The 25,414-nt window shown below is 40.8% G+C and overlaps 1 protein-coding gene and 1 long non-coding RNA gene across 3 annotated transcripts in view; one reads left to right on the top strand and one right to left on the bottom strand.

The window, feature by feature from the left end:
- Positions 1 to 19,083, bottom strand: part of LOC139574013 (phosphatase and actin regulator 4B-like) — an 82,219-nt gene extending 63,136 nt beyond the window's left edge. Inside the window, exon 1 of one of the 2 annotated variants that reach the window (XM_071398106.1) lies at positions 18,942 to 19,083. The gene's annotated coding sequence lies outside the window, so the exon portion shown is untranslated. The remainder of the gene's footprint in view (positions 1 to 18,941) is intronic. The other variant, XM_071398107.1, reaches the window with a different exon arrangement.
- A 4,272-nt stretch (positions 19,084 to 23,355) lies between these two features.
- On the top strand, positions 23,356 to 24,792 carry LOC139574015 (uncharacterized). The gene is made up of 3 exons (XR_011674686.1): positions 23,356 to 23,510; positions 23,905 to 24,203; positions 24,314 to 24,792. It is a non-coding gene; the product is annotated as an uncharacterized lncRNA (long non-coding RNA).
- The last annotated feature ends 622 nt before the right edge of the window (positions 24,793 to 25,414 follow it).

Raw genomic sequence — 25,414 nt, forward strand, 5'->3', positions numbered from 1 at the left:
TGGAATTTTCCATGCTGTTTAAAGGCACAGTCAACTTGGTGTTTGTAAACTTCTGACCCACTGGAATTGTGATACAGTGAAATAATCTGTCTGTAAACAATTGTTGGAAAAATAACTTGTGTCGTGCACAAAGTAGATGTCCTAACCGACTTGACAAAACTATAGTTTGTTAACAAGAAATGTGTGGAGTGGTTGAAAAACAAGTTTTAATGACTCCAACCTAAGTGTATGTAAACTTACGACTTCAACTGTAGTTTGATGGAGCGATGGGAAAGCCAGCCTTGAATCTGTAGCCAAAATAAGCTTACTGTCAAACAGTACCAATACAAATGCATTATGTCCTCCTCATTATGACAGAATCTGCATTTCGAGTCTTGCTCAATAAACCAAATACAAAACATTGTCTTTGTTGACAGAATTTTATAAAATACCTTTAACTGAAAGGCTCAGACCTGCTTCCATGGTATTGGGTTGTCAAAGATATCTTCCTAATTTTTATGGCATTGCAGATAAGTTATATTTATCATTTTGTATCCATTTATAGTTTTTTTAGAGTAGGACAGCATAGTTAACTTGTGCTTTCCTTTCTTCATCTTAACTTTCCATGTGGGGGGTATAGCAGACACTAATTGAGCACATGTATGATTGGTACAAATATCCCTGTAGGTTCTACACAATGTTCCAAAATCAAACCATTTTCTGTCCTTGTCCACAATGTCATTTAGAAAATGTGTTTTTCAATAAGATTGCCAACAAAAGAGGTTAGCCATTAATATCAATATTTGTGTTGTACTAAATAAGTTGCTGAAGAACTTCCTCAGGGTATTCGGGAGAATAGAATTGGAAGTGTAACCATTGCCTCCTGAAGTAATGGAGATGCAATGCTAAAAATAAATTGTGCTATTTTGGTAGAGAAATGTTTAAATTGATGAAAAGGTTGGAGGTTGTGTGTGAAAATTTAGTACATTTCGCTGAAATCCAGTTTGGATTGGGATATACAGTACACTAGGAAAGTATTCAGACCCCTTGACTTTTTCCACATTTTATTAGGTTACAGCCTTATTCTAAAATATATTTTCCTCATCAATCTACACCCAATACCCCATAACGACAAAGCAAAAACTGTTGTTTTTTAATTACATTTTTGCAAATGTATTACAAACAAAAAAACAAAAACCTTTTTTACAAAAGTATTCAGACCCTTTGCTATGAGACTCGAACTTGAGCTCAGGTGCATTCTGTTTCCATTGATCATCCTTAAGATGTTTCTACAACTTGAAGTTTCTAACTCTCAAGGAAATACATTGACAGTATACGGACATTACAACCAAGTAACGTGAGGAGTCTCCCTCCTGTTGGGTGTCGGATTGGCTTACAGCATCGAAAGAATAGTAAGGGTTTCTTAGGTTCTGTGAAGAACATTTTACATGCCTCAATTGGAATTCCATCTAAAAGTGGGAACTCTCCCATTTTGAATGACTCAATGGCATAATGTAATTCCTCCTCTGTGATCAAACCTTCACCTAAAAGCTGCTGCTCATCTGTACGTTTCAGGTGGGTGATATTCAATACAAAAAAAATCTCAAATCAAATTGTATTGGCCACATACACATATTTAGCAGATGTTATTGGGGGTGTAGCGAAATGCTTGTCTGTGAATGCTTGTGAGATTGTAGGGCTAGCTTCTGTTTGAACAACTGTTTGAAATAATAATGCAATTCTATAAAATGAGTTGATCTTTTTTCAGGCAAAATTTCTCTGCTGTAAATGCATGAAATATATGGAGTATTTTTCACCATGTTCCATCCACGTGGTTTTAGACCTACAGTATAGATGATACCACCAACGACCTGTTGATGAAGTCTCTCTAGCTTTCTTTGTTTTCCATTGAGTAATTGTAATGTTGAAATTTAAATCAATTTGTTGGTTTAGAGCAATGATGTCCTCTGTTTAAAAAGCTTTTCCTTGGCAAAAACCTTTTCTTTCTCCAAGAGGCATGTTTTATCACATGCCCACTGAAAGCGCATTTGATGGCATCCCATACAATATGCGGATCATCTGCGTCTGTACTGTGGTTAAATAATGAAATTATGTTTAAAATAAATTGTTATGAATAAAATTCACATCCTCCAGTAAGGATTGGTTAAACTTCCAAAACCCTGGACCTCTTGGGAATTCCTCACTGACAAGTTGGATTGTAATAACAGAGTACTTTGAACATAAATGTTCTGCAATAACAGTTTGATACCGTAGAACTGAGTAAAAAGCAAATAAAATAATAATAAATTAGTCTCGCCTTCTCCCTTCTTCGCCAAGTATATCTAATTGACTGGGGACTTTTAAATCTCCCGATATCTACTAGATCCAGAGAGGATATATTCCCCTGATTGCTGAAAGAGCTTGTAGGTGATAATTTGACATGCGGCTCCCAGTTCTATCGATTACTGAATCTATCACTGTATTAAAATCTCAAACCATTATAATTTGTTTGTTACAATCCTTCAATTTCTGTATTGTCTCCTCTCAAAGAATAATGAATTGTACAATTTTGAGGCATGGAGGTTGATGAGACAAAAAACGTAAATTGTCCACTGATATTTCTAACATAATCCATCTCCCGTGAGAATCTCCTATAGTCACATGGATATTAGCTAATCTGATTACCAATAAGAATAAGAATCCCTCTTTTGTTGCTTAAGCCATGATTAACCTTTTGTCAATAGGGGGAGCTGTTAGCATTATTTTTTTTTTTACATTTCCAAATTAAACTGCCTCGTACTCAATTCTTGATCGTACAATATGCATATTATTGTTATTATTGGATAGAAAACAGTCTATAGTTTCTATAGGAGTTGAAATTTTGTCTCTGAGTGGTACAGAACAATTTCTACAGCACTTTTCATGACAGGGTTCAGATTTCAGAAATTTTTACCTCTGATCTGGGGTCTGTTTATAAGGCCACAGTGAATGCTATGAAGAAACCGACACTACCTACGTCTTCCTCTGGGTGTCTGTACGTCATCACGTTTTCAATGAAGTCTATGGGACGTTCACAGCCATTATAAATGACAAAAATGTACAGAGACCCCTCTTTCTCAACGTGCGCCTCAAGCGTGAAGGCCATCGGACCTGCCTCGTTCCAAATCGTTTTCTAACCAGCAGTATTTCTCCGGTCATGTTTTCAGTCGTTATAGTTGTTAAAAACATCATAATGTAGTGAATTTTAACCGTTTTATATCAATTTATATCCGTTTAGTGCGATTTTGAGGAATTTCTTTGTCGTGCACTCTGAAAGTTTGGACACGCTTTAGGGTGTCGGTCGTTGGTGATGGACATTTCGAAGGACAGAGGACATCTATCGACCAAAAGACGTTTATAACATAGAAAGGATACATTGCCCAAGAATATGATGGAAGATCAGCTCAAAGTAAGCAATATTTAATATGATAAACCGTGTTTCTGTCGAAATATTTTAAACGCATACATCGCCATTTTGTTTGGTATAGCTTCACTTGGCCAACCCTGTATTGAAAAGTAAGGATAATTTTAAAAATGTAAATCAGCGGTTGCATTAAGAACTAATTTGTCTTTCGATTCCTGTCAACCCTGTATTTTTTAGTCAAGTATATGATTAGCTTTTAATTAAACTAGATCACTCTGATAGATGACGTCAGACATATTGAGGCTTGATTTCCTAGTATTTTCATTGTGTAACCACGGTTTTGTATGGCTAAATATGCACCTTTTCGAACAAACTGTATATGTATGTTGTAAAATGATGTTACAGGAGTGTCATCGGAAGAATTCTGAGAAGGTTAGTGAAAAAATTAATATCTTTTGGCGGTGGTTACGTTATAGCGCTCTTTGGCTGGAATCGATGCTCTGGTAACGTTGGAACATGTAGTATGCTAACTTATCGATTTATTGTGTTTTCGCTGAAAAACGCTTAGAAAATCTGAAATATGGTCTGAAATCACAAGAACTGGGTCTTTCCATTGCTATGCTTTGTCTATTTTTATGAAATGTTTTATGATGAGTAAATTGGTCATACACGTTGCTCTATCTAGTAATTCTAGTGGATTTGTGATGGTCGGTGCAATTGTAAACTGTGATTTCTACCTGAAATATGCACTTTTTTCTAACAAAAACTATCCTATACCATGAATATGTTATCAGACTGTCATCTGATGGTTTTTTTTATAGGTTATTGGCTATCAATATCTTAGTTGAGCCGAATTGGTGATAGCACCTGAAGGAGTAAGAAACTGATGGAGTTAGAATAGTGGTGTATTTTGCTAACGTGTTTAGCTAATAGATTTACATATTTTGTCTTCCCTGTAAAACATTTTAAAAATCTGAAATGGTGGCTTTATTCACAAGATCTGTATCTTTCATCTGGTGTCTTGGACTTGTGATTTAATGATATTTAGATGCTACTATCTACTTCTGAAGCTATGCTATCTATGCTAATCAGTGTGTGGGGGGTGGGGGGTGCTCCCGGATCCGGGTTTCTGAGGCAGTAAAAGTTAAAGAACATACAGTGTTTTCGGAAAGTATTGATACCCCTTGACCATATTTTGCTACGTGACACCCTTATTCTAACAAGCTTGGCACACCTGTATTTGGGGAGTTTCTCCCATTTTTCTCTGCAGAACCTCTCAAGCTCTGTCAGGTTGGATGGGGAGCGCCACCGCACAGCCATTTTCAGGTCTCTCCAGAGATGTTTGATCGAGTTCAAGTCTGGGCTCTGGCTGGGCCATTCAAGGACATTCAGAGACTTGTCCCGAAGCCACTCCTGTGATGCCTTGGCTGTGTGCTTAGGATCGTTATCCTGTTGGAAGGTGAACGGTCGCCCCAGTCTGAGGTCCTGAGCACTCAAGCAGGTTTTCATCAAGGATCGCTGTACTTTCCTCCGTTAATCTTTCCCTCGATCCTGACTAGTCTCCCAGTCCCTGCCGCTGAAAAACACCCCCACAGCTTGATGCTTCACTGTAGGGATGGTGCAAGGTTTACTCCAGACGTGATGCTCAACATTCAGAGTTCAATCTTGGTTTCATCAGACCAGAGAATCTTGTTTCTAAACGTCTGAAAGTCCTTTAGTTGCCTTTTGGCAAACTCCAAGCGAGCTGTCATGTGCCTTTTACTGAGGGGTGGCTTCTGTCTGGAAGAGTGTTGCAGAGATGGTTGTCCTTCTGGAAGATTATCCCATCTCCAGAGAGGAACTCTGGAGCTCTGTCAGAGTGACCATTGGGTTCTTGGTCACCTACCTGACCAAGGCCCTTCTCCCCTTGTTGCTCAGTTTGGCTGGGCAGCCAGCTCTAGGAACAGTCTTGGTGGTTCCAAACTTCTTCCATTTAAGAATGGAGGCCACTGTTTTATTGGGGAGCTTCAATGCTGCAGAAATGTTTCGGTACCCTTCCCCAGATCTGTGCCTCGTCACAATCATGTCTCTAAGCTCTTCGGAGCTCAATTCCTTCGACGTCATGGCTTGTTTTTTTCTCTTGGCACCCACCTGTCTATACAAGGTCCCACACTGTCAACTGTGGGACCTTGTATAGACAGGTGGGTGCCTTTCCAAATCATGTCCAATCAATTCAATTTACCACAGGTGGACTACAATAAAGTTGTAGAAGCATCTCAAGGGTGATCAATGCATCTGAGCTCAATTTTAAGTCTCATAGCAATGGGTATGAATACTTATGTAAATAAGGTACTTCTGTCATTTAAAAATATATATATTTGCCAAAATTTCGGGAAACATGTTTTTGCTTTGTCATTATTGTCACGATCGTCGTTACGTGAAAGAGAGGAGGACCAAGGCGCAGCGTGAAATGAACACATATTTAATCAACGAAGACGAAGAACACTTACAAACTAAACAAAACAACGAAACGTGAAGCTATATAATGACAAGTGCAGACACAGGCAACTTACACATAGACAATCACCCACAAACTACCTAATGACTATGGCTGACTAAATATGGCTCCCAATCAGAGACAACGATAGACAGCTGTCTCTAATTGAGAACCAATCTAGGCAACCATTGACATACATACACCTAGACTAGACACTGCCCCATAAACATACAAAACCCCCTAGACAATACAAAACACATACATCCCCCATGTCACACCCTGACCTAACTAAAATGATAAAGAAAACAAAGATAACTAAGGCCAGGGTGTGACAATTATGGGGTATAACTATTATTTAATCTATTTTAAAATAAGGCTGTCACGTAAAAAAAATGTGGAAAAAGGGAAAGGGTCTGAATACTTTCCGAATGCACTGTACAACCTCCCCAATCACTCTTCCATTTAGCTTCTTCCTTAGCTATAGAGTGACAACCAAATTAATGCAACCAAATGACAGGGATTAACGGTACATTTACTACTGGTGACATATGTAAATGGGGAATCAATAAAACAATGAATGCCATTCTGGAGAGACGCCTATATCGTCGCCACACACTTCTTGTCTCAACATTTTAAATGATAAATCAAGACACATTATCTTCACACATATTTTAGATGCTTTTTACTGACAGCCGCAAATCAATAAATCAGCGATGCCTTTTATCACTTCCCTGTATAGACAGGAGAAATTATTTAATTTTGGCAAATGTATTACCATTTACTTCCCCATTGGACCAACCACTACGCCATTTCTCTCCAGTTCTATTGGTTTTCAATTTAAAGGCACAATCCTACTCATATTAGCAACCCATTTGAGTTGTTGTATCTTTAGATTCACCCTCTTTCAAAGTTTCTGACAGACATTTTCATCTCTGTCACATGGAACTGCTATCAGGTGCGCTGTTTAGAATGGGGTTTTCCCTGGTGTGCCGTTTAGAATGGGGTTTTCCAGCGAATTGCATTGTGGACAATTTTTGTAAAGGACGTTTTATTGGCTGCTTCATTACATGAGTTGCATGTTCTGTTAAGATGCATTACCATAATCTAAATGTGATTTCTGTCATTCTGAGAACCATGTGTGGACACCCTAATGGGTTATGCACCCAATGCATATGGGTCAGGTACATTTCTCAATATGGCCGGTAAATTTAAATCTTCCCGATCATGTTGTCCGGCGCAACATTTTCCTGACGGAAACCCTGGCTGAGAGCTATTGAAGTGGCTTGTCAGAGACCGGTCTCCTCTTTGGTATAACTGAATCATGCCCAACTGATGGGTTAAGCATCCTGCTCAGCTTATAATGGCCCATTACCCATTACAGTGCATTCCAATAGGATGTGGCGAGCACTCCAAGAGCACTGAGACAGTGTTTTCTCTGACAGGCAAATGAACTTCAAGACCTCTCAGGCAACAAATAGTCAGCATCAGATAATGAGATACAGTTTTATGGGGCAAGTATTGGAGGTGGCCAAAACAGACAGTACAGATACAGGAACGAACCCACTAGTAGCCTAGTAACAGGTGTAGAAAATATGAAAAAGTGCCTCCTGAGTGGCGCTGTCACTCTCCCGAGTCCATACGGGAGTTGCGGCAATGGGACAAGACTAACTACCAATTGAATACTACAAAATTGGGGTGAAAGAAAAGGTGTAAAAAATGTTTTTTTAATCATGTGCACTGAAGAGGGAAATATACTGAACAAAAATATAAAACGCAACATGTAAAGTATTGGTCCCATGTTTCATGAGATTAAATAAAAGATCCCAGAAATTTTCCATACGCACAAAAAGCTTATTTCTCTTAAATGTTGTTTATACATTTGTTTATATTCCTGTTAATCAGCATTTCTCCTTTGCCAAGATAATACATACACCTGAAAGGTTTGGCAAAGTTTAATCAAGAGGCTGATTAAACAGCATGATCATTACACAGGTGCACCTTGTGCTGGGGACAATAAAAGGACACTAAAATGTTCGGTTGTGTCACACAACATAATGCCACAGATGTCTCATGATTAGAAGGAGCGTGCAATTGGCATGCTGACTGCAGGAATGTCCACCAGAGCTGTTTCCAAAGAATTTCATGTTAATTTCTCTACCATATGCCGCATCCAACATCGTTTTAGAGAATTTGGCAGTACATCCAACCAGCCTCACAACCACAGACCACGTGTAACCATGCCAGCCCAGGGTCTCCACATCCAGCTTCTTCACCTGCAGGATCATCTTAGACCAGCCACCCAGACAGCTGATGAAACTGAGTTTGCACAATCGAAGAATTTCTGCACAAACTGTCATCTGTGTGCTCGTTGTCCTCACCAGGATCTTGATCTGACTGCATTTAGGCATTGTAATGGTATGGGCAGGCATAAACTACGGACAACGAACACAATTACATTTTATCGACGGCAATTTGAATGCACAGAGATTCCATGATGAGATCCTGAGGTCCATTGTCGTGCCATTCATCCGCCACCAGCACCTCATGTTTCAGCATGATAACGCATGGCCCCATGTCGCAAGGATCTGTTCACAATTCCTGGAAGGTGAAAAGGTCCCAGTTCTTCCATGGCCCACATACTCACCAAACATGTCACCCCTTCAGCATGTTTGGGATGCTCTGGATCGACCTGTATGACAGCGCGTTCCAATTTCCGCAAATACCCAGCAACTTCGTACAGCCATTGAAGAAGAGTGGGACAACATTCCACAGGCCACAATCAACAGCTTGAGCAACTCTACGCAAGTGAGATGTGTCGCGCTGCATGAGGAAAATGGTGGTCCCACCAGATACTGACCGGTTTTCCGATCCACGCCCCTACCTTTTCTTTTAAGGTATCTGTGACCAAGAGATGCAAATCTGAATTCCTAGTCATGTCAAATCCATACAAACTCAGCAAAAAAAGAAACGTCCTCTCACAGTCAACTGCGTTCATTTTCAGCAAACTTAACATGTGTAAATATTTGTATGAACATAACAAGATTCAACAACCGAGAAATAAACTGAACAAGTTCCACACACATATGACTAACAGAAATTGAATAATGTGTTCCTGAACAAAGGGGGTTCAAAATCAAAAGTAACAGTCAGTATTTGGTGTTACCTTTATTTTATTTTTTTAAATATTTTTTATTATTTTATCCCCTTTTCTCCCCAATTTTCGTGGTATCCAATCGCTAGTAATTACTATCTTGTCTCATCGCTACAACTCCCGTACGGGCTCGGGAGAGACGAAGGTCGAAAGCCATGCGTCCTCCGAAGCACAACCCAACCAAGCCGCACTGCTTCTTAACACAGCGCGCTTCCAACCCGGAAGCCAGCCGCACCAATGTGTCGGAGGAAACACCGTGCACCCGCCCCCCTCGGTTAGCGCGCACTGCGCCCGGCCCGCCACAGGAGTCGCTGGAGCGCGATGAGACAAGGATATCCCTACCGGCCAAACTGCCGTTGCTCCAACGTGTACCTAACCATAAACATCAATGCCTTTCTTAAAATCAATACACAAGTATATATTTTTAAACCTGCATATTTAGTTAATATTGCCTGCTAACATGAATTTCTTTTAACTAGGGAAATTGTGTCACTTCTCTTGCAACAGTCAGGGTATATGCAGCAGTTTGGGCCGCCAGGCTCGTTGCGAACTGTGTGAAGACTATTTCTTCCTAACAAAGACAGCCAACTTCGCCAAACGGGGGATGATTTAACAAAAGCGCATTTGCGAAACAAGCACAATCGTTGCACGACTGTACCTAACCATAAACATCAATGCCTTTCTTAAAATCAATACACAGAAATATATATTTTTAAACCTGCATATTTAGCTAAAAGAAATCCAGGTTAGCAGGCAATATTAACCAGGTGAAATTGTGTCACTTCTCTTGCGTTCATTGCACGCAGAGTCAGGGTATATGCAAAAGTTTGGGCCGCCTGGCTCGTTGCGAACTAATTTGCCAGAATTGTACGTAATTATGACATAACATTGAAGGCTGTGCAATGTAACAGGAATATTTAGACTTTCTTTCACTGAAAGAATAAACGTTCTTTCAGTGAACGTTTTGTTTTGATGACCAAAGGCTCGTATTTCTGTGTTATTATGTTATAATTAAGTCTATGATTTGATATTTGATAGAGCAGTCTGACTGAGAGATGGTAGGCACCAGCAGGCATTTATTCAAACAGCACTTTCGTGCATTTTGCCAGCAACTCCCGAGATTAGGCTGGTGTAACTGATGTGAAATGGCTAGCTAGTTAGCGGGGTGCACGCTAATAGCGTTTCAATCGGTGACGTCACTCGCTCTGAGACTTGGAGTAGTTGTTCCCCTTGCTCTGCAAGGGCCGCAGCTTTTGTGGAGCGATGGGTAACGATGCTTTGAGGATGGCTGTTGTCGATGTGTTCCTGGTTCGAGCCCAGGTAGGGGTGAGGAGAGGGACGGAAGCTATACTGTTACACTGGCAATACTAAAGTGCCTGCAAGAACATCCAATAGTCAAAGGTATATGAAATACAAATCGTATAGAGAGAAATAGTCCTATAATTCCTATAACTACAACCTAAAACTTCATACCTGGGAATATTGAAGTCTCATGTAAAAAGGAACCACCAGCTTTCATATGTTCTCATGTTCTGAGCAAGGAACTTAAACGTTAGCTTTTTTACATGGCACATATTGCACTTTTACTTTCTTCTCCAACACTTTGTTTTTGCATTATTTAAACCAAATTGAACATGTTTCATTATTTATTTGAGGCTAAATTGATTTGATTGATGTATTATATAAAGTTAAAATAAAAGTGTTCATTCAGTATTGTTGTAATTGTCATTATTACAAATGAATGAATTCATTAATACATAAATAAAATCGGCCGATGGTCCTCCAATAATCGGTATCGGCATTGAAAAATCTCCTCCTATTGGACTGCACCAGATTTGCCAGTTCTTGCTGTGAGATGTTACCCCACTCTTCCACCAAGGAACCTGCAAGTTCCCGGACATTTCTGGGGGGGGAATGTCACCCTCCGATCCAACAGGTCCCACATGTGAACAATGGGATTGAGATCCAGGCTCTTCGATGGCCATGACAGAACACTGACATTCCTGTCTTGCAGGAAATCACGCACAGAACGAGCAGTATGGCTGGTGGCATTGTCATGCTGGAGGGTCATATCAGGATGAGCCTGCAGGAAGGGTTCCACATGAGGGAGGATATCTTCCCTGTAACGCACAGCGTTGAGATTGCCTACAATGACAACAAGCTCAGTCCGATGATGCTGTGACACACCGCCCCAGACCATGATGGACCCTCCACCTCCAAATCGATCCCGCTCAGAGTACAGCCCTTGGTGTAACGCTCATTCCTTTGACAATAAACGCGAATTCGACCATCACCCCTGGTGAGACAAAACCGCGACTCGTCAGTGAAGAGCACTTTTTGCCAGTCCTGTCTGGTACAGCGAAGGTGGGTTTGTGCCCATAGGCGACATTGTTGCTGGTGATGTCTGGTGAGGACCTGCCTTACAACAGGCCTACAAGCCCTCAGTCCAGCCTCTCTTAGCCTATTGCAGACAGTCGGAGCACTGATGGAGGGATTGTGCTTTCCTGGTGTGACTCGGGCAGTTGTTGTTGCCATCCTGTTCCTGTCCCGCAGGTGTGATGTTCGGATGTACCGATCCTGTGCAGGTGTTGTTACACGTGGTCTGCCACTGCGAGGACGATCAGCTGTCCGTCCTGTCCCCCTGTAAGCGCTGTCTTAGGCGTCTCACAGTACGGACATTGCAATTTACTGCCCTGGCCACATTTGCAGTCCTCATGCCTCCTTGCAGCATGCCTAAGGCACGTTCACGCAGATGAGCAGGGACCCTGGGCATCTTTCTTTTGGTGTTTTTCAGAGTCAGTAGAAAGGTCTCTTTTGTGTCCTATGTTTTCATAACTGACTTTAATTGCCTACCGTCTGTAAGGTGTTAGTGTCTTAACGACCGTTCCACAGGTGCATGTTCATTAATTGTTTATGGTTCATTGAACAAGCATGGGAAACAGTGTTCAAACCCTTTACAATGAAGATCTGTGAAATGATTTGGATTTTTACGAATTATCTTTGAAAGACAGGGTCCTGAAAAGAGACGTGTCTTTTTTTGCTGCGTTTATTAAGGCCTAATGTATTTATTTAAAGTGACTGATTTCCTTATACGTATGAACTGTAACTCAGTAAAACCTTTGAAATTGTTCCATGTTGCTTTTATATTATAGTTCTGTTACAGAAATGATTTAACAGTTTAACACCCTGTAAACCTACCCTGTGTATCACATTTTTTATTCCTTGTGTTACTATTTTATTGTATTTTTTCATTTTTGTTTAACTGTGCACCAGTTGTATTCGGCGCATGCGACAGAACATTTAATTTAATTTGATATAATGATACACTATGCATCCAACACCTCTGCACTATCCTGCTTGAAGTAGTCTCTGTAAGACAGGACTACATTGGCAAAACAGGCAGCGGTTTTTTGCTACTGTATTACCACAGAGTTTGTGGTTTCTTTGGTATTACTGACTGTCCAGCATTAAGAGAACTGCAAGTAACTCCATTCAACATAGCCTAACTACAAAAACACTGGCACCTACCTCACACAGACTACTCTGCTCAAACACAAACAATGTGCCAATGTCCTCTACTTTATCATGACCTTGAAAACATCAAATCCCCTTTAGTTAAGGGAATAAAATTATGACAATTTAAATATTCATACATAAACATTCCATGAAAATGTATCCTCCATCAAATGTCCCATTCAGTTTTTGTACCATAACAATCTATTCTCATCAGTATTTTGTGGCACACCCCATGGTACTCAGGTATAGACTTAGCCAGCAGATCCGACCCGCTTGCTTACTGCTGCACTAGAGTCTGAGACTTCCTATGTAGACACTGCGGAGATGGCACGAGATATGACTCGGAAAACGCAACTCAATCAGTCATTTTCTATTAAGGTATCTTTACTTTTACTCAAGTATGACAATTGGGTACTTCTCCCACCACTGGTTAGGCACCACAGTTTAGGGTTAAGCACGAATTCCAAATATCTAGCCTAAAATAATGAAAGAAAAACCTCAATGTAGCCTATAAATATAAACTGCACAAGAATTATACATTTATGAATTTAAGGTATTGCTTTCTTTATTCAACCCGCCCGCTTTTCATCCACACAATAATTCATGACCCTGAACCCGTCTTCCCCATGGATATAACCGCGGGTTATGAATGAGAACGAAAACGTCAGTTTACTTAAAAACTAGCCGTCGTTCAATCTTCTCAGTGTAACAGTTGGGCTACTGGGACAATTCGAAGTACAACGCATTTCTCATCCCTGGACTGAGGTACTTTTTCAGAGACATATCTCGTGTCAGCTCCGCAGTGTCTTAATCTACACAGGAAGCCTGTCCAACTCTACTCCATTCATAGACGCTAACTGCTTGAGCGCCTATCAAAGATAGTATCTTCTGCCCGGGGACCCGGCGCTTGCTCTAAATATTAACATGCATCGCTTGTGTTACATTTTCGGAACCATAAGGAATGTATCTTTCATATCAGCGAGAATTCATTTTTAGAAAACAAATGATTAAATTACTACACACCTTTTATAGGGTTAGTGTTCCCACAAGGCCATATTGCCATGTTACATTGTTTGTTTACGGAAGGCAGACAGAAGACATAGTGCTAATTATTTATTTTGCGTGCTCCGAACACCTGCGTGTAAGCATAAATGGGGAGGAAGTGTAGTTCGTCAACTGGTGGCGCACACAGCTTGTGGATCTGTGAAAAACTGCTACTACAGTAAGTGTAGATTTTTTATTTGAAAGATTCTCTCACTGATATGAAATATAAGCGGCATATCAGCATATGTTTTGAAAACCGGTTTGAAAGTGATGAGTGACTTTTCTAAACGTTAAAACACAGCCTCGGAATTGTAGTTCACATGCAAATTTATGTGCACATGCAAATGTATGTGTAGACAGCTTGACAGAAATGGTAGCAGAAGGTGAATGTTGAACTTTTGTTGCACATACAGTGGGGAGAACAAGTATTTGATACACTGACAATTTTGCAGGTTTTCCTACTTACAAAGCATGTAGAGGTCTGTAATTTTTATCATAGGTACACTTCAACTGTGAGAGAAGGAATCTAAAACAAAAATCCAGAAAATCACATTGTATGATTTTTAAGTAATTAATTTGCATTTTATTGCATGACATAAGTATTTGATACATCAGAAAAGCAGAACTGAATATTTGGTACAGAAACCTTAGTTTGCAATTACAGAGATCATACGTTTCCTGTAGTTCTTGACCAGGTTTGCACACACTGCAGCAGGGATTTTGGCCCACTCCTCCATACAGACCTTCTCCAGATCCTTCAGGTTTCGGGGCTGTCGCTGGGCAATACGGACTTTCGGCTCCCTCCAAAGATTTTCTATTGGGTTCAGGTCTGGAGACTGGCTAGGCCACTCCAGGACCTTGAGATGCTTCTTACGGAGCCACTCCTTAGTTGCCCTGGCTGTGTGTTTCGGGTCGTTGTCATGCTGGAAGACCCAGCCACGACCCATCTTCAATGCTCTTACTGAGGGAAGGAGGTTGTTGGTCAAGATCTCGCGATACATGGCCCCATCCATCCTCCCTTCAATACGGTGCAGTCGTCCTGTCCCCTTTGCAGAAAAGCATCCCCAAAGAATGATGTTTCCACCTCCATGCTTCACGGTTGGGATGGTGTTCTTGGGGTTGTACTCATCCTTCTATTCCTCCAAACACGGCGAGTGGAGTTTAGAGCAAAAAGCTCTATTTTTGTCTCATCAGACCACATGACCTTCTCCCATTCCTCCTCTGGATCATCCAGATGGTCATTGGCAAACTTCAGACGGGCCTGGACATGCGCTGGCTTGAGCAGGGGGACCTTGCGTGCGCTGCAGGATTTTAATCCATGACGGCGTAGTGTGTTACTAATGGTTTTCTTTGAGACTGTGGTCCCAGCTCTCTTCAGGTCATTGACCAGGTCCTGCCGTGTAGTTCTGGGCTGATCCCTCACATTCCTCATGATCATTGATGCCCCACGAGGTGAGATCTTGCATGGAGCCCCAGACCGAGGGTGATTGACCGTCATCTTGAACTTCTTCCATTTTCTAATAATTGTGCCAACAGTTGTTGCCTTCTCACCAAGCTGCTTGCCTATTGTCCTGTAGCCCATCCCAGCCTTGTACAGGTCTACAATTTATCCCTGATGTCCTTACACAGCTCTCTGGTCTTGGCCATTGTGGAGAGGTTGGAGTCTGTTTGATTGAGTGTGTGGACAGGTGTATTTTATACAGGTAACGAGTTCAAACAGGTGCAGTTAATACAGGTAATGAGTGGAGAACAGGAGGGCTTCTTAAAGAAAAACTAACAGGTCTGTGAGAGCCGGAATTCTTACTGGTTGGTAGGTGATCAAATACTTATGTCATGCAATAAAATGCAAATTAATTACTTAAAAATCATACAATGTGATTTTCTGGATTTTTGTTTTAGATTCCGTCTCTCACAGTTGAAGTGTACCTATGATAAAAATGACAGACCTCTACATGCTTTGTAAGTAGGAAAACCTGCAAAATCGGCAGTGTATCAAATACTTGTTCTCCCCACTGTATATCCAGATGATGCTGCATATCATTTTGCGCAATAACACTGTCGGTATAATCTAAGCGTAAGCAAGCGCTAGCATAAACTATCCTACAGCTGAGCCATGATGCAGGAGCGAGTAGTATCCATATTAGGCTATCATGTCTCCATATTGGCTCTAGCACAGAGACATAAATCATGCATAAACAAGTTAATGCAAGCTAACTTGAGGTCACAGGAACGCTAATATTCCTCTCTCGATTCGCAAAACCAAATCGACAATGACCCATTAGTTTATCTTGCTCTGTTTGGACGCATATTTTGGCTACAAACAATATTATAATATTTATATAATTATAATAATAATGTAAGACAACTTCGCTTGTGTATCCTTTGAAAACAACAATGTCAACACTGAAAATATAGAATGTGTCTATGCATAGGCTATCGAGCCAGTAGAGTTTGTATTTGAATGAACATGTGGCATGGGGAACTGCCTTATTTAGGGGCAGAACGACAGACTTTTACCTTGGGGATTCGATCTAGCAACCTTTCGGTTACTGGCCCAACGTTCTAACGACTAGGTTACCTGCCGCCCTAGTATCCTAATGATTATGGCAGTAGGCAGATTATGCAATAGTCATGTAAACACCCTACTCTGTTTATCTTAATCTGTGTAAAGTCAAAATCGAAGTAAGCATAAATCGATTAAAACACCTGGTTTTCTGAGAAATCTTTCGAATTATTAGGACATGTACACACCTTAATTGGCGTTCAAGTGGTGTATTTGATCTATCTGCGCATGTGCTAGCATCAGCATCTTTAGCACGAGTGAAGTGAGTTCTGAATAACTGAGTGTATGCGTTTTAGAAGTAGTTTTCGCATACAAACTTTATGTCCAAAATCAGAATCAAATATGCTTCCCAAAAATAATATGTTCGATGTGGTAGATCGTTTATTTCGATTTGCGATTTTCTGCATGTATTAGTGCGGTCTGGTAGACTGATTTCAGATGCGTCCATGTAAACAGGATTAGGAAAATCGTTATTCTTGCAAAGCATGTACACGTTTTAATCGAACTATATTACATGAATCTGATCATCCACAATAATCGCAATATTGTGTGCATGTAAACGTACTCATTGTTGCGTTTGGGTGGAATTGTTACAATGCAACAATGAAGCAACGTTAACACTGTTGGTTATAATGCATGAAAGATTAGCGGTTTGCTGCAGCGCAACATGTAAAGGCAACTATGCAGAGCACATTCTCCCGCGAATAACGGAACAGGTAAACCATCAAATGGGTGTTCAATAAAATGCATAGTCTATTCGTAGACTCAGTTTAGCCTATTGTGCATATATAGATCCAAATCAGTCAGGTTTCAAGACTAGTCATTCAACTGAGACTGCTCTTCTCTGTGTCACGGAGGCGCTCCGCACTGCTAAAGCTAACTCTCTCTCCTCTGCTCTCATCCTTCTAGACCTATCGGTTGCCTTTGATACTGTGAACCATCAGATCCTCCTCTCCACCCTCTCCGAGCTGGGCATCTCCGGCGCGGCCCACGCTTGGATTGCGTCCTACCTGACAGGTCGCTCCTACCAGGTGGCGTGGCGAGAATCTGTCTCCGCACCACGTGCTCTCACCACTGGTGTCCCCCAGGGCTCTGTTCTAGGCCCTCTCCTATTCTCGCTATACACCAAGTCACTTGGCTCTGTCATATCCTCACATGGTCTCTCCTATCATTGCTATGCAGACGACACACAATTAATCTTCTCCTTTCCCCCCTCTGATAACCAGGTGGTGAATCGCATCTCTGCATGTCTGGCAGACATATCAGTGTGGATGACGGATCACCACCTCAAGCTGAACCTCGGCAAGACGGAGCTGCTCTTCCTCCCGGGGAAGGACTGCCCGTTCCATGATCTCGCCATCACGGTTGACAACTCCATTGTGTCCTCCTCCCAGAGTGCTAAGAACCTTGGCGTGATCCTGGACAACACCCTGTCGTTCTCAACTAACATCAAGGCGGTGACCCGTTCCTGTAGGTTCATGCTCTACAACATTCGCAGAGTACGACCCTGCCTCACGCAGGAAGCGGCGCAGGTCCTAATCCAGGCACTTGTCATCTCCCGTCTGGATTACTGCAACTCGCTGTTGGCTGGGCTCCCTGCCTGTGCCATTAAACCCCTACAACTCATCCAGAACGCCGCAGCCCGTCTGGTGTTCAACTTTCCCAAGTTCTCTCACGTCACCCCGCTCCTCCGCTCTCTCCACTGGCTTCCAGTTGAAGCTCGCATCCGCTACAAGACCATGGTGCTTGCCTACGGAGCTGTGAGGGGAACGGCACCCCCGTACCTTCAGGCTCTGATCAGGCCCTACACCCAAACAAGGGCACTGCGTTCATCCACCTCTGGCCTGCTCGCCTCCCTACCTCTGAGGAAGTACAGTTCCCGCTCAGCCCAGTCAAAACTGTTCGCTGCTCTGGCACCCCAATGGTGGAACAAACTCCCTCACGACGCCAGGTCAGCGGAGTCAATCACCACCTTCCGGAGACACCTGAAACCCCACCTCTTTAAGGAATACCTAGGATAGGATAAAGTAATCCTTCTAAACCCCCCCCCCTTAAAAGAGTTAGATGCACTATTGTAAAGTGGTTGTTCCACTGGATATCATAAGGTGAATGCACCAATTTGTAAGTCGCTCTGGATAAGAGCGTCTGCTAAATGACTTAAATGTAAAATGTAAATGTAATATCAAAGAAAGCCGCAGCAGCATTTCTAACTGTTGCTTATGGCTGAACAGTGGGCAAATCTAACAAATGATGGACCTTTAGGAAACCAACCGCATAGATAGCTATAGCAGCTGTTTTCGAACTATTAAGTAGCCCACTTAGCAACTGGCTGTTTCGTCAACTGTAGCCTATCATATTATTGCCAAAAAAACGAATTGAATAGACTACGCAGTAGTCCCACAGGGATGAAGAATAGTCACCACATATCTAAAAATCAAACCGTAGCCTGTAGCTCACCTCTTTGTAGGAAAAAGAGGTTTGCTAATTGCTACCCAGTGTAACATCACCACTCCATCCCACTGATAACATCTAGAGAGCATCATCACGCGCATCCATTGTGCTTGAACGCCAACAAGAACATCAATGGAGATCAAGGTGGACAATACACCGTCACTGATTTAAGCGGTAAAAACAAAATAAATATGTACGAAAACTAATAAAAAATTACATTTGGAAAAAAGTTGTTACAAATCTATATTTCCAATGGCAGTGTCTTAGTGATTGCCAAGTTAAAACCACGTTCATTGTGTTTTGCAGGAAATTATTCCATCTCTGTTTACTCTACCATGTTACTTTAGACCTCACATACCTTCTCTCCTGACTCATGAATTGCCCTCCTCTTGTTTGGAAATCGGTTACAATCGATTTAATATAGCTAGGCTACTCAGCCATTTCCTCATCACTTTTTCCCAGGCCCCCATCGAAACTTTTTTTTTACCGGAATGACCGGAAACAACCTGAAGGGCATTTTGGTAGTAGTAGTTCTTGTGTAAAACCGCAGCCAGGGCATCTCAATGGCCTACTATGGATGGTAGTCGCAAATCGAATCTGCCTCGGATTAAAAAGACTTCAATACCCAGCAAGCATTGTAAGGAAAACAGTCCAAGCGCACTGTTATAACTGTTTTCGTAATCTAAAATCATTATGATGTTCCTCAATGAAATAATGCATTACAGCTGACTGTTACAAGACAGTATTCTTTGTTTCAATGTCAGTGATGTTTAATTCAATACTTTCATATTTTTATCATCACAAATGACCATTAAGATATGCTGGTAACTGGTCTCATAAGCTTTCAGAGCAACTTAAGCACAAATGGAGCATGGACAACTCTAAAGATAAATGTGTTTTAAGATCTTTTGATGATTCAAGCTTGAAATCTTTTTTTTAGCAAAAGACAAAGCTCTCGATGTACTGCACTCTTATGGGGGGAAAGGGGGCTAACTAGAACCATAAGATGTTCTACGATAGAACCCTTTTTGAGCTGGGTAGAGCCCTTTTTGGTATCAGGTAGAACCTTTTCACTAATATGAACTAAATGTTTTCTACCTTGAACCAAAAAAGGATTATCCTACAGGGACAACTGCAGAACCTGCTTTGAACTCTTTTTCTAAGAGTGTGCAGGTGTCGGCATAAGTCTTACTTTATGTCGAACAATTGTATTCTTGTTTTATATGTAACAAATATACAGAATGTGTCATATCAACTGGAAAAGCCTAATTGTTGCCATGAATAGAACAAATATATATTAAGTCAGTTTATCATATTGAAGGGAATTTTTAGATTGAAGGTACGTTGGATTGAATCAGACCAAGTAGGGTACAGAATAGCTAAAGCCTGTAAACTCTGCAAGCTTCAGCTTCAATTTACATTGGACATACAGCCTCATCTAGTGGCTGAATGGTAGTAAATAATTTACTGCCTCCTGAACATGCTGCTTATTTTCTTGATGTTGTAGTCATACTCTAGGAATGATCTTGTGCCAGTGGCATGTGACGTGAAGGGAAGGCAGGAAGGACTAACAGAGTATGAAACAAAGTGTTGGATCAGCTGGAAACTGCGGCAGAACAAATACACAAGTGTTTTTATTGACCATAATAGATTTCAGAGGGAATAACTTTTGGCATAACAGAACTCATCATTTTCCATAATCACAATTTAATGTATATATTTTTTTTGCCTAAATGCCATGTTTCTTATTGGAAGGTTTATGGTAGGACACTGAATTGAAAACAGATCGTACGTGAACATGTTTTTCCTTTAGTTAAAAATATTATTCATTTTTGTTTAACAAAGGAATGCAATGATGACTACTGAAAACAAAATGTTTAACCTTTACAACATGCACATCTGATCAAATGTACTACTCTGTTGGTACTCTCTAATAGGTTCTCCACAGCTAGAACTGAATGGAGGACGTTTTTTTGAATACATATTCTAGTATTTTGAAACCCGTTATGCACTTGACTAAATCATTGCCCGATCATGTGTCAACAACTTTTCCATGTAACTTCCTCAAGGAAGAAGCGTTTTTAAGTCTAGAAATCTGATTCCAGCTTAATGGTTGTTCTTAGATTGAGACATTATAAAGTAATCAGGCATTGGACAGTATTACACCTCCTTAGATATGAGCATGTGCCCTTTGCTCTGATAACATTGTCATGCCTCTCTTTGCCTAACAACAACAACAGCAACATTAAGGTACAGCATAGTAGAGTTAGGCTCACTACTGTATTTCTTATTTCTTCAGAACTCTGTCTGTCTGAGGTGTTGATAGAACACTGCAGCCAGATGTTTTGTCCAACATAACAAAACATGATCTGGTTCCCTGGTGTTAGAAAAACATCAGAACATAGTGAAGGCCAGAGACAGATATGTGTTGGTGTTGGTTGTTTCAGGTGTTCTTGTGCTGTATCAGGTTGCCTTTGCATGTTATGAGACATTATTTCTTCCAGTGGTCCTCCTACATACTTGCACCAATAATAGTATGCAGCGGGTAGAATGGATTAGGCCATAATCTAGGCAGGAATGTCTATGTTCGGGGACCAGGCCAGTTGCACAGGATTTGATCACTGGTTGCAGCTGGATAGCAGGACAACCAGGGCTGGCTCCAGGCTTAAGCAGCATAAGCGGTCGCCTAGAGGCCCCAGGCGCTAGGGGTCCCCCGACCCAAAAACATTTTATTTATATTTTTAGGAACTCAGTCGGAATCTCAACTTATTCTTTATATTTAGAATAGTAGAATACACAAGGTGCAATTTCAAAATGTGGATGTGCATCAGCAGTATTTCTCTTGTTATGTTAGTCACTGACAGTCACTCAATTAGCCATGTCAGCTAACAATGTTTTGATAGATAAGTTAGTCTAGCCATCTATCTACTGTAAACCTTTAATAATCGTTTTCGAATACCGACCTGGCACGCAGTGCCAAATAGTGCCAAATAGTGTCCATTTGCCCAAAAAGTGTGTGTGTCCCTCGCCTCTGTAGGGCTGTTGCTAGAACTTGCAAAATTATGACCGGCCTACGTAATTAACCAAAGCGTCCGTTGCTATGCTGGTCACTTGGCTCTATTTTACCCTGTAGCAGTCGCGGAGGATGGAGGATGCAGGTATTTCTGGTTCTATTTCACCTCCTAAACGCTCGCTTGGTCCGCACTAATTTATTACCTCAGAATCACTCTCCAAGGACTACCATATATTTGTCTTTATATAAGAAAATATTGTTAAATAGGAATAAATAATTCAAGCTCTTTTTAGGTTGATTTTAGATTGACATTGCTAGATACTTTTTTACCTCAGCCTGCATAGCCAGCTAGCTAGCCAGACAGTTTTATTTAGCTAACATTAGCTAGCTAGCTAACTGTTATTGTAGCTTTCTGTTTGTATGTAGCTTGCACTTTAATGACATCCCTCGAGGAGATTTTATTTTATCTTTCCAACCAGGCGAAGTACTATGAAGACACCACTGATCTTGACAAGAGGCGCACCATTCCTAAGGGGGCAGAGAATATCACAATTCAGGTTAACTTTAAGTAGTTACCTACTATTATATCACTGGAAGGATTTATTGTACAACCAATTTTCAAAACTTAGCCATCTAGGGTCTCCACCGAGCTAGGTAAATCTGCATTTAGTTTTAATGCACCAAATTGCTGGAACAAAATTCAAAATACATTTAATCTTGATGTTCTGGTGCCATTCGGGCAATTTAAATATTGATTGTGGAGGAATGTAACTTTTTTTCTGGGTGATTTGTGACGTTTTATTTGTGTTTCCCATGACTGTATTTTGGTATTTTAATATGTATATGTTTGGGTATAATGTGTATATTTATTTATATTGTATATACTGGGCACATTTGTAAAAAAGACCTAGGTCTCAATATGTTTTCTAAAATAAATATAAATAAAATAAAAGTTGGTAATTTACAGTACCAGTCAAAAGTTTGGACACACCTACTCATTCCAGGGTTTTTCTTTATTTTTACCATTCTCTACATTGTAGAATAATAGTGAAGACATCAAAACTATGAAATAACGCATATGTAATAATGTAGTAACCAAAAAAAGTCTTAAACAAATCAAAATCTATTTATATTTGAGATTCTTCAAAGTATCCACCCTTTGCCTTGATGACAGCTTTGCACACGTGGTATTCTCTCAACCAGCTTCATGAGGTAGTCACATGGAAGGCATTTCAATTAACAGGCGTCCCTTGTTAAAAGTTAATTTGTGGAATGTCTTACCTTCTTAATGCATTTGAGCCAATCAGTTGTGTTGTGACAAGGTAGGGGTGGTATACAGAAGATAGCCCTATTTGGTAAAAGACAAAGTCCAAGTTATGGCAAGAACAGCTCAAATAAGCAAAGAGAAACAATAATCCATCATTACTTTAACCCTTTCATGCGTGAGTTCCAAATATCTCTCACGGTCGCCCCAGCGTGAGTTTTTTTATGCATGTGATGTTAGAACGTTCTCTCCATTCCAGAATGTGATTGTTACGCAACAGTACATTTAATCTGCGTTACCCTCAAACCGAAGCACTCAGCCTGTTTTTATTTATAGGCTGTTTTCAACTTGTCAATTTAAAATTATTTTCTAGCAAGTTTATTTTCTAAGAACAGTTTGAATTGACCTCATTCATTCACATAAAAGTAGTCATTTTTACTTTTGCCGACCAATACATTTTTTGGACATTTCTGACCCGGACAAAATTCCCCAAACACTTCCCAATTGTTTGTGCAGTTCAAGTCTGCAGACATTTGCTCATCTCTCGTCCTGCACACACGTGTTCACATTTTCCGTCTGTTGCCTGCATCGCAGTCATAGTTATTTTCGTTAGCAATAGTAACTTCGGAAATGTGTGCGTTTCTATCAAAGTAAGTGCCTTATTACGTTATAATAGTTTCTGCATGTCGTGTTATGTCGTTTATACTGTAGCATAATATTTTTGTGTATATTCCTTATAACCAAGGACACGCAAGCTAACGTTACTCATTTCATAACCTTTATGGTGTTATATTCAATCGTGCTTATGTAGCTAGCTACATTCTTCTATTAACTCTGTAAAACAATGCTAATTGCGTCAGAGAAGTATTGGCTTGTTGTATTTTGAAGCTACCATGGAAAAATAGAAAAATATCTTCTCATATCACTTGGTTGTTTTCTGAGTGCATTCCACAAAGCTGTTTATCATGTCCGCCATATCCACTGCCCCATTTTGAGGTTTTAGTCAAGTACGCAGTCTGGTTTGATTTTTCTCTCTCCCGTCAGGTGGTCCACCTTCCCTGTGGCCGACATGGTTGCTGTATGGACAGTGGAAAGGACATGGGTGTCTCGTTTGTCATGCCACTTGTCACTGCCAGCTGTTGACATTTCTTATTTTGTATAACGAGTCATTTAGGATGGCAGTAGCATTGTTAATGAAATGCAGTCATTGCAGCAGAACTAGGAAGCAGTTTTTGGAAAAAAGGGTCGCAAAGAAGGGAGTTGCAAACATAGGATCTGTGCTCCCGTTTTCTCTTAGGGAGTTCTTTTTTACTATCCCCATGAGAAGGACTGTCACCAGGAAGGTATACATTTCTATAATTGTGGTTGTCCCCCCCACTCCTGGCTGCTCTCTCTATTCCTGTAGCTCCAATGCATTGATCTCTGCTATGTCTCCCACCAACTCCTCTGTTAGAAACAACTTGAAGCACTCTGCCTCAGATGGAAATGGCAAGGGTGTTGCACTCCAGACTGGGACTCATCAAAGCAAACAGCAGGGCCAGGAGGGGTGAAATGGCTGGCAGCCTTCCAGCTACCACAGAACTCCTATACTTCATCCACTGTCGGTCTACCGCCATCACCACCAGCATCTTCAAAGGGAACTGGGACTTTGTCAGTGGACAAGGGGTCCTCAGATTCAGGGTTCTCAATGGCTGGGGGGACAGCTCCTCACTGTCACTGTCAGAATCTGATTCCTGACTTTCAGACTCATTGTCAGATTTTTTTTTAAATCTCCAGAAGTTGACTTCTTTTGAAAGACATTGCTAATGCTCCAGTTTAGCTCACTAGCCACACACATAAACAACAACACTGAATGGCTGAGAGTGGGAGTGAGAGGTTACGTGATTGACTGCCTGCACGCGCCATTTGTGTCAATAAATCACTATCAGAAAATGTGTTGTGGTAATTATTGATATATTTACTATTTTATTCACGTTTTTCAATTACCAGTATTAAATCATGCATTCCGATTCTTGCATAGATTGTAATGGGCACATAGTATGTGTTTAAAATACGTTTTTGAAGGTTATACTGATTATGATGAGCTAAGCTAATTCCAGCTATGTGTGGAGCCATGTTTGTTGACATACAATGCATTCTGGGTTTCACGTAATCGTCTGTCAGACCAAGGATGCTATAACAAAATGAGGTGAGTAAGGGTTCACTCATTTTTTGGGAACTTCAGGAAGTGAATGGTGGGATGTGAACGATGGTAGACGACACACCCCTTCAACATGCATACTATAAACAGACCAAACCCTTCTTGTCTTCTATTATCTTTGGTTTCTGAGTGGGAAAAGCATGGCTGCGCTCTGAAACTAATCATTGTCGGATTACTTTTGATTTCTAGATAGTGTTTTACTCATTTATTTCGATCAATGGTGAGCTCACCAGTGATGTGATTAATTATATATAGTAATTGCTATTAGCTAATTCATATTGTAGTGTATGTCAGCCGAGAGTTAGCAAATATGATCGCTTGTGTTCAGTTAGCGCTAGGACAAATGTAGCCTAC

Source organism: Salvelinus alpinus, chromosome 4 (assembly GCF_045679555.1).
Source record: "Salvelinus alpinus chromosome 4, SLU_Salpinus.1, whole genome shotgun sequence".
In the NCBI taxonomy this organism is placed as follows: Eukaryota; Metazoa; Chordata; class Actinopteri; order Salmoniformes; family Salmonidae; genus Salvelinus; species Salvelinus alpinus.